Source organism: Mastomys coucha, unplaced genomic scaffold (genome assembly GCF_008632895.1).
Source record: "Mastomys coucha isolate ucsf_1 unplaced genomic scaffold, UCSF_Mcou_1 pScaffold15, whole genome shotgun sequence".
Taxonomy (NCBI): Eukaryota; Metazoa; Chordata; class Mammalia; order Rodentia; family Muridae; genus Mastomys; species Mastomys coucha.
Window position 1 is genome coordinate 88,744,405 of NW_022196897.1, and position 10,000 is coordinate 88,754,404.

General features: G+C 43.3%; 1 protein-coding gene across 2 annotated transcripts in view; it reads right to left on the reverse strand.

Annotated features, from left to right (window-relative positions):
• Window positions 1–10,000, reverse strand: part of Ehf (ETS homologous factor) — a 40,902-nt gene that overhangs the window by 30,509 nt on the left and 393 nt on the right. The gene's annotated exons all lie outside the window — the stretch shown is intronic.

The following is a 10,000-nucleotide window of genomic DNA, read 5'->3' on the forward strand; positions in this document are numbered from 1 at the left end:
GGGGGGGGTGAACAAAACACAGATGTAGCCCTGCACTAATAGATTATCAACCGAGATACACTTTCAAAACAATAACAGATCTTTCCAAAGGCCCCTGAGCTCATTCATCCCCTTGGTAATGGAATGGGAGCAAGAGCAGAGACAGCCAGGCACCTCTGGGGAGAAGTAGCCATAGGAAGAATTTCAACAAATTTAAAAATCAAGTTGGGTCCTCACCTCTCCAGCAACCCCAAACCCTTGCCCTCTGAGAAAACTCTTTCTTAGACACGGAGTTGGCAGACAGGATAACACCTCTGAATTTCACAAAGAAACCTCAGCCAAAACCAATCTCCACTTGGGGCAGAGTAAAGCAGCTGGTTGTCAGCATGGCTGAAAGTCTCTTCCCTAGACAATGGCGTGTTTATGTGTCAGAGGGTTAGGAGTAGGTTGTTAACATAAAACCCACCATACACAGAGCTGTTAATTCAGTTGCTGGCAGGGGCTTCTGTTATCTTCTGAATACCTCCCAGAGGGGATAAACCCTACCTCTTCATTTGAGTTGGCAGCGGGATTATTTTTTTGCACCTGTTGCTCTACTCCGATAACAATGCAGTTAAGCATTGATTTGTTGGAAAATAAACAGAAAAAAAAACCAAAGAAAGGCATCTGCCCAAACAGCCTGAGCTGGTTTGACTCAGCCTTCATGCCAATTTGCTTTTCCTATAAAACCAGAGAAAACCCTGTCCTTTCGGTTATGATGCTATCCTCCCACTCCCCTGAAGAGAAGGAGGTATCAAATAGGCCAGTGGGAGCTGGCAAAGCCCAGGAGCCAGAAGACTCTGTACTTTTCCATTGGCTGGTTTGCAAGGGCACTGAGGGGTGTCCAAGGTCTGCAGAATGATATGGCCAGTCTCCAACTAGCCAGGTTCAGATCAGAAATAAGATGAACAAGGGTGAAGAAGGGACTCCTGGGAGGTGATTCAACCCCAAACCACACTCTTCAAATGATTGACTTCTGAAATGCACGGAACTCAGGGAGGAGATACTGGTCTATGGGTAACCAGCTAGAGTAGAGACTTTGCACACACATCCCCAGTCTCAGTCCAGCCTCTCCCACAGATGCCCAACATCTAGCCTGGACGAAAAGCCCTAGTCCCTAGATCATGGCATTCCCATCTCAGAAATGAGGCTGGGCGTACTTATACCAAAACCAGACTGTAAAAGCTCCCTCGTGTTCTGCATCAGGCACTGAGGACCCAAGACCTAGTTGGAAAGGACCTGAGAAGTTCAAGGTGCAATTTCTTCTGTAATCCAAACAACATGATAGTCTCATTTCTCATTAGTTTGTCAAAAACCCATGATGATTTAAGCCCTAAAAGGCCACAAAGTACTAAACATATCATTCAACAGAGATGATGAACGAGATCAATTAGCCAGTGGCATCATCGCCAGACCTTCAACACACAGTCAGAGGAAGTGTCTTCTTATTTCATTTCATGTATAGTCATAGGCAATATACATCTCTCCCCACAAAAACACCTTCTCCCCAGCCTTCTCTGGACCACAAGGCCCATTACCATCAGGAGTTTAAAGGGTCAGAGAGCAGTGGGGAGGGGCTGTGGAACAGGCCGGGTTTGTGCCTTCTCTTCTGAGTGTTCAGGACAGGGTGATCCAGCATGGGTGGGACATGGCTGGCTGAGCACTCCCAAGCATTCTTGTCATGAGCAGGGCAGGGAGTGGAGTTCCTCACATCAAATCAGGCAGCAGAAAAAGAAAAGGTTTAACAGCACCCTTAGTTGACTGAAAAATAAATAAGACCAACTGTGCAGGAATGCAGGAAGGGTGGAGGGAGGTAAGGGGTGGGGACTGGAGGCAGGGAGGGGTTGGGATGGACTAGGACAATGGATTTGACCAATTCAAGAGTCAAGTTTCCTCCCAGGAAAATACCAAAATGGCAAGCTAACAGCCACCGATCTGAAGTCTCACAAACTGTATAATTACAAAACAACTACAAAAACTAAGAGAGGCAGTTCATATTTGTGTAGACTGAATGGAGCCAAACCATACATTAATAATCTCCTGGAATCCTCATGAGAACTTCAAACATAACATACTAAAATCTCCATTTTACAAATGAAAAGGCACAGTGAAATTCAAAATGTTACCTGCTGATTTAGTAAATAGACAGGGCCTCCTGTAAGCATATTAGGAAAGGGGTGGGGGAAGCAATGCAAATCTTTATAGCTTTGGAAATGGATTGTTCTCTCACTTAAAAGGAGACATCTGTCTCCCAGGACCTCATACTTTTCATTTAAAAGCATGTCAAGATGGCTTATTGACTTTTCTCCCTAAATGTGATGAACAGACACACTAGTCATCCTGTGCTCAAGAAGGAAAGGTGTCCTTGAGCAAACAGGAGTCTAGATCCTACTACATGCTGACTCATGATCCCCAAACATATTCATGAAAACTTAAACTTGAGTAGAGGAGATGCTGAAGACATCCCCCAGTGAGATGCACATGTTAAACATGTAAGATCCCCTTGATTCGATCCCCAGCACCAAATCAAACAAAACCCTTCAATCCTGCTTCCTGGTGAAAGCCCCAGGTTGACTCAGGGGTTGAAGTGGCTGCTGGAAGCCACCTCGGACTTATGGGCCTTAACAAAAGAGCCCTAATAATAGCAGGAAACACTGAAGAAAATTAAGGAGAATTTATAACTCCTTTGGAGGACACCAGAAGTGTGAGGTAAGACCTGCAAGTGCTAGGAATACCTCAGAACTGAAAGAAACTGGGCGTATCGTCTGGGAGCCTAATTTCCACCAAGAGAGACCCAGCAAAGCTTTCTAAAACTCTGCTTCTTTTAACTCAGTGTTCTATGTGTGAAAGAAGCTCTCTGGAAATTCAGGAATGAAAACCCACCATGAAGGCGAGCACCTCAGTCCCACAAAAGTTTTCCCGGGAATTAACACTAATTTCCGGTAATCACAACACTAATAATGACTTGGCCCATCCCCTGGTTGTTTCAAAGGAAACTTTCAGTGTAAATTCAAAAGGAATTCACCAACTCTGCAACTCCATCTTCTCCTCTTCTGACCCAAGCCTCGGGCTTACACTGGGGGTTACTTTGATGAGGAAGATCAGCATGTACAAGGTCCTCCAAAGCAATTTCCCAGACTACCAGGCCCCAGGAATTATCACTATTTCAAAAACCTCACCATGATGAAAGGCACCATAAGCTACAGAATGCAGATCTCAGTGCAAAAGGAAAAGGAGAGCTCCTTGTGGAAGCCTCATTAAGTATGTTAAGGTAGGTATGATAGCACCTGCTCATAATACTAGCACTTGAGACACAGACACAAGAGGGTAAGGAGTTTGAGGCAGCCTGGTCTACATAGTGAGTGCCAGGCCAGTCCTAGCTGCATAGTGTGGAGAGAGAAGAGAGGGAAGAGGGGAGAAGGGAGAGGGGAGAAAGAGAGGAGAGAGAGGAAAGAGAGGGGAGAAAGAGAAGAGAGGAGAGAGAGGGGAGGGAAGGAGGGAGGAAAGGAGGGAGGGAGAAAGAGAGAGAAAATATTAATATATGAATATGCTGGTCAAAAGCCTAGCAATAGGGTATTAAACCAAATCGTCTTCTTAAGCACAGACTCTATGTGACACAGGCATACCTACAAAACCATATAAGTCACCTCTGATGCTGGCTGCCTCCAAGACAACAGCCCTAATATTTGCCTTTACCCCATCAAGACTAACACCACGAAGGGTGGAATGCTCTTTTCTGAATGCCCCATGATCTTGCCTTCTCAGATTGTTTAGAAGATAAAACAAATATAAAATTGAACTCACTTGAAACCCTGTCCTACAACAGATGCTCAGCAAATGGAATTTATTAATAATAGTGTTATCATTACTCTCCTTTCTATGCCCTACACCCCAATATATCCACAACACCAAGGCCATCTGCAAACAGAACACATTCCCCTGCTGTAATGAAGAATATGGGCAGCTGACCTACTCAGTGGTCATTTCCTGTGCCAGAGAATACTGTGCCCTAGGTCCTCACCCCCATTAGTTCTCCATGGATCCTTGCACACTCTGGCAAAGCTTGTGAGCCTTACTTTCAATTATGCTAAGTGTGTGATATTGTAATGTGTGTTTCATTGACACACTGAATTAGAACATCTGTCCCACATCTAATTACCTCTGTGAAGGAAGATGTTGATACATGGATACTTCTGTAACAAGTGTAATAATGATATAAAAATATTAATGATTTTTCTTGGAAATAATCACTGTTCCAGCTAATAGTAATGAGGAGATTTGTCTATATTCATATTGAGGGTGTGTTAAATTATAATTTAAAGTTATTAAAAATAATATCATTTTTTCCTAGGTCCCCTGAATTTGTTCCTTTGAACACTAGGTTAGAACTCTGGATGTTTTATTAGCAAGCAAGGATTATTTGTTCAACTTGGTCTTTAGAAAGGACTTGCACTTGTCTACAACATCTCAACAATTCACTGAGAGGCAGACTCACAAGATCTCAGCAAACTAAGTAGCTACACACCCACACACTTGTCAAAGCCTGCAGATGCCTAAGGTCAATGTTTTTGCAGCAGTGCTCAGTAGATATCTGGGGAAACTCTCAAGAACTATAGGAATGAGCGCCATTTCACACAGCTGAATTATCTGGTGGACAGCCAGAAGAAAGACATTTCTTCCAGGGCCTCCTACACATTAGGTAGGTATCCAGGCATAGGATAGAAACGCCAAAGCCCATCCCTTGTGGCTTGAAGCCAGCTCAACATAAGGCTCAATTTGGAGGTCTCCTGTTAATGTGGACCATCCTGTTTCCTGATAACCACTATCTCCAGTAAAAATTAAATATCCAGTTTTTCTTCCCCAAGGTCAGAGTTTAGAATCATTACAGAAAAAGAAACAAAAACAAAACAAAACAAAACAAAACAAACAAAAAAAAACAAAATGGGAATTTAATACTCTTTCTGCTCCAATACCCAGATTGAATACTTTTATGAAGGCCCCAGCCTACAAATTATTACTACAAATTATTCATGAGCATTGTTTGGGTGCTTTCACATTCTTTGCTTAATTTAATCCTTACTAGCCCTACACAGTAGATGTATTATCCCATTTTCCAGATGAAGAGTCTTGGGTACTAACATTTACAGAATTCACCGAAAGGCACTCAGTCATCCAGTGGTAGTGTCCAATTTAAAGCCAGATATTCTGACTCTACACCCAGTGTTCAACTTATCACATCCCAGCCCTTGGCCCCAGCTATGAGAACTCAATGCTGTCCACCCCTGCAGACACAAGCAGTCTTCATTCACAAAGTTCCACAAGCCTCGGGCCAGGAGAGGGAAGATGGCAGAATTGCAACTAGCTGCTCTTTAATTTCTTAAAAGGAACAAAGTTAGAGCTGAACAGATGGCTCTGTGGTTAAACTAAGAGCACTGACTGCTCTTCCAAAGGTCCTGAGTTCAATTCCCAGCAATCACATGGTGGCTCATAACCATCTGTAATGGGATCTGATGCCCTCTTCTGGTGTGTCTGAGGACACCACAATGTACTCACATAAATTAATTAATTAATTAATTAATTAATTTTTTAATGTTAGGCATACACTGAATTTCAGGCTAAATCTACAGACCACACAAAGCCAGAATAAGTCGGGTTAGCAGTCACCTGAAAGACAGACGTGATATTAGCTCTCCCTCTTCAAAATTCACTCATCTCTTCCTGTAGACACCAGTTCTACAGAGAGAGAGCTTGCTAACAGGCTCCTAAGAGAGATCCCAGGGGCAAACTGCACAATGGCCATGTTCAGCACTCTGTTGTCAGACATAAGAGAATCCCTCTCTTATTCTGAGAGGCTCATCAGGGTTAAGCTGGGATCAGGTGGGGGAAAGGTTAATAGTAACTAAAGTTTCTAGATCCATACCTAGCTTAAAGTCCTAGGCCCGGAGTAGAATCGGCTTATCATGAGTCTGTGATACAAGGAGAGCAAGAAACAGCTCATACGCCGCTTCAACTTCTCCACAGTTATATCAAAGAAATCGTGCATCTAGACAAGGTTAGCTGAGACAAGTTTTCATAGTAAAATAGTGGGGTTAATGGGATGTTTGGTCCCTTTTTACAGGAACACAATTATCTGTTTGGCGCTTTATCCCTTTTTATTTTAAGCTTGTTTCATCAGAAATCATGTTTTGGGTGCACCTATACATATCATAATTTAAGCAAATAGTCCAAAACCCCTCACCAGTGACTATAATGCTAGGACAGAAACAAGAGATCAGGAGAGGGAATACAAGTGAATCCAGTGACCAGGTGCCCCGGAAGGCAAGCCAAAGACAGACTGTGGTTAGGTGCTAGTGAAATCATTTTCAAAGGAGCATTTAACAGGATGTCTCTTTTAAAACCAAGTCAATGAATACCCTAGGAGCCTCTTTAAGTGGGACACTATGCTTGACCCGGTTATAAGCTCTGTCTGCTGCAGATACAGAACTGAGCCATCTGGGAACAACATGGGCTTCAGGTTGGCCCAACCAGCCCTGTCACCCACAGGATTACCATTGAGTCTTCCTTTAGAACAGGGTCCATATCTTTCTCTTCTGCTCAGTCGCCCATGGACAAAACAAAGTAACTCAGGCTGAGTGGATGCCAGTGTGTGGAAGGCTCACCTCGGGTTGATCCTGTGGTAGCCGTGGCGCCTCTTCAAATGCTAGTCATGAATCACCTGCTCTCTATTGATCACAAGCCATCCAAGTCTGCTATTGCACCAGCTCTGGGCCCATGGATTAGATGCCATAGCATGTGCCATTAGCCACTGAGACCCCTCCTCCTTGAAGGTGCCAGGTGCCAGCTTCATACCTCGTCAGTCTCAAAGTTCTGAAGACCCAAAAGGAGACCTTTAGGAGTCCCCAGTAATCTTCCTATCTCTGGGCATCTGCTACCCATCTCTCTGTTCTCATAGACGCTGATCCTTCCAACCCTCAACATAGTGGTGCTCCCATCCTTGGCCACCATAGCTGGCAGAATCTGTAAGTTCAAATATATCTTTAAAATAATCAGGATGTACAAAAAAGGAAACTCAAACCCAGAGAGGTCCAGTGTATTGGTCTGGGCCACACAACCTTGCCAGATCTCCTCACTGACATTATGAGCACTGTCCTACAAACCACCTTCCCTGTACTGTATACTCTGATCGCTACAAAGACAGACCGTCTCAGGGAAGGTCCCTAAGAAATAATCTTTGTTCCTGTCTGAAAGGTAATAAAGTTGTCATCAACTGACTTTAAAGGACTGATAGAATTGTCTAGTGCAGACCATCTTGGCTTCTTCACCATGATGCCATTTGGCTAGAAAAATATGTCCCATATAAAATATGAAAATATGTTCATGATAAGCTATCATGAACAGCCATTCTCCCCATGATGTCGCCGATTTCCTGCATGCATATCTTAGTACCTGGCCCTTTAAAATTCTGACCAGCGTTTAAAAAAAAAAATCACAAATTTTAATAAGAGCAAAACACCTGTTCCTTAGAACAAATTGTAACACTTAAAATCATTTTTAAAACAATTAAGTATAAAAATGTCAATAAAATGAGTTATCTACCCTCTCCCATCAGCTGTAGGGAACCAATGTAAGGAAAGTTGGGCAGTGTGGCAGCCTCCTGCCTCACTGCTCCGAGGGAGACCCCACTACAGATTTGTCTTACCCGAGCTGCAAGCCACTGCTCTGTGCTCAGTTAAATAGTAACAGAAGCAGGGTCAGAGTGTATGGTCTTGAAACACCAAGCCAATGCTTCCCAACCGGGGCCCCACCCACAACAGAAAAGTCTGTTGCTTCAGTTCCATGAAGAGAAGAGCCAGCTGAATGGGAGAAATGGCTTAAAACACCAGCCAAATGGTAGCACTGAAATCCAGGTTCCTTCACACTGGAGACCCGTGTATTGTCAAGTTCTGTTTTGGTGTTATAGTATCACCTCACCTCACCTCCCAGAAGTCTTCAAAGGCTATTTCTGTCTTAAAAGGCCTAGGGATGCCTCCATCCAAAGGGAGAGGAGACTGAATGAGCTCTCATGTAAGCCTCCAACAACCGTGTGTGACAATACAATGCGAAACAACATTCTTACATGTTAAAACTGCAAGGAGGCACAATGAACACAGCCTGCTTCACAAGGCTCCGAAGAGCGGAGGATATCAGAAAGAAATAAAACCTAGTAAGAGTCCGGAAAGCAAAATCCCACTTCCTTAGAGCAGAACACGGCCCCAAAGCACTCACCTTCCGACGTGCTAATACCAACTAGCTAACAGAATACCAGTGAGAACAGAGCTGAAGTTTCAGTTCTGTTTTTTCCTCAGGCCTTCAAAGGTATTGAAAGAGGATTGAGGTAGCACCATCCAAAGAATGGGAGACCCTTAGGGTACCCACAAATGTGGAGTCATGAGTGTGAGTGGAGCTTGTCAGAGGTTTAGAAAGACCCAAGGCATTTGCATAAGAAATTGCAGTATAATAATATAATAAGGAAAACATCAGAAAGCTTGTGTGGATATAGGTAAGATAATTTTTAGCACACAACAACAATAAGTGTTATTGACTCTTAGGACCTTTCGAATAAATGAGGCTTGGGTCAAACACACTTCCATACCCAGGACTACGGGAAGAGGTCCTGAATGAGGGTCTCATGAGTGGTCATAGAACTTCTAACACAGCTTCCTCAAGATTACTCTCTTAATGTCTCGGCCCAATGAAATAGAAACATGGGAGGTGGTATACATGATAGTTGGTAATGTTGAAAAGTTGTTACAAATTTCCAAATAACTCTGGTCTCTCCCATCACAGTTCTTAAATGCCACTGGCCAGTGATGCAGCAGAAATTAGTTCCACCTGGCTCCATATTCTAATAGCATTCTTAACTGTGAAATTCTCTTTATCTCCTCTGTAAAGAGAAAAAAAATCTTTATCTTTTCTGTAGAAATTGACCTGGACCTGAGGGAAAGTAGCACCCAGCCCTTCATGATCCCTAACATCCCTGATTCATTGAAAGATATTGTCTTGATACATCCTCACACCAATGCCCACAGAACCAATTGATGTTTCCATCAGAAATCTCAGACTCCCAACCCCACCATTCTCCCTGAGATCAATGTGGAAAAACAATGGAGACACTTGAGGACTCAGAGAATCTTACGCTTCATCTAAAACATGTATCGCCGCACAGCAGATTTCAGAGAGTCCCAAGAAGGCAATATATATATATATATATATATATATATATATATATATATATATATATATATTCACACACACATGTGACATTGCCACTCCGTTGCTCTCAGGAACCAACAAGATTCATTCCCGCACTGTACCTGGTTCAGTCCACACTGGGACCAACACTTGTTCATAGTGTACAAACAAAGTCAAATGAGCCCTACATCGAAGGCATTTGTTGCTGGTGAGTCATGTCTGCCTGTCTGGTCATAGTATTCCATTGTGGAAAAACAAAGGGTTGGTCTGTCCTCTTGTGATACGGTAAAATCATCTACCTAAGTTAATTTTTTTTTCTGCCTAGGATCATTTTTTAAGGGTACGGTCTGCCTAGCCTTGGCCACCTGATTCCCGCCGCCTTTGTGAATATAGATTCCTTTTACCTATCTACACCTATTTCCTCAAACTGGAATACACTAAAAGGCTTTTCCCTATAACTCCTGAGTCAGAAGAAATATCAGCAAAGACAACTCTAGACTGTGTGAGACCATAAGCTCCAAGCCCTACTAGCCCTTAGCCAGCCAGCTCGTCACTGAGGGACATCGGAGTCACCTGTCTCCGTTTGCTTTTGTTCTAGAGAAATCTAACCCAGGGATATAGTTCCGTCATACATACCACATGGGCAGAGAGAAACAGGGGACTTTTAGACTCTTGCTGATTGGAAGTCCAGACAACATAGGGAAATCACAGATAACATTCATACCAAAGTAGCCCAGCTGCTCCCACCCAA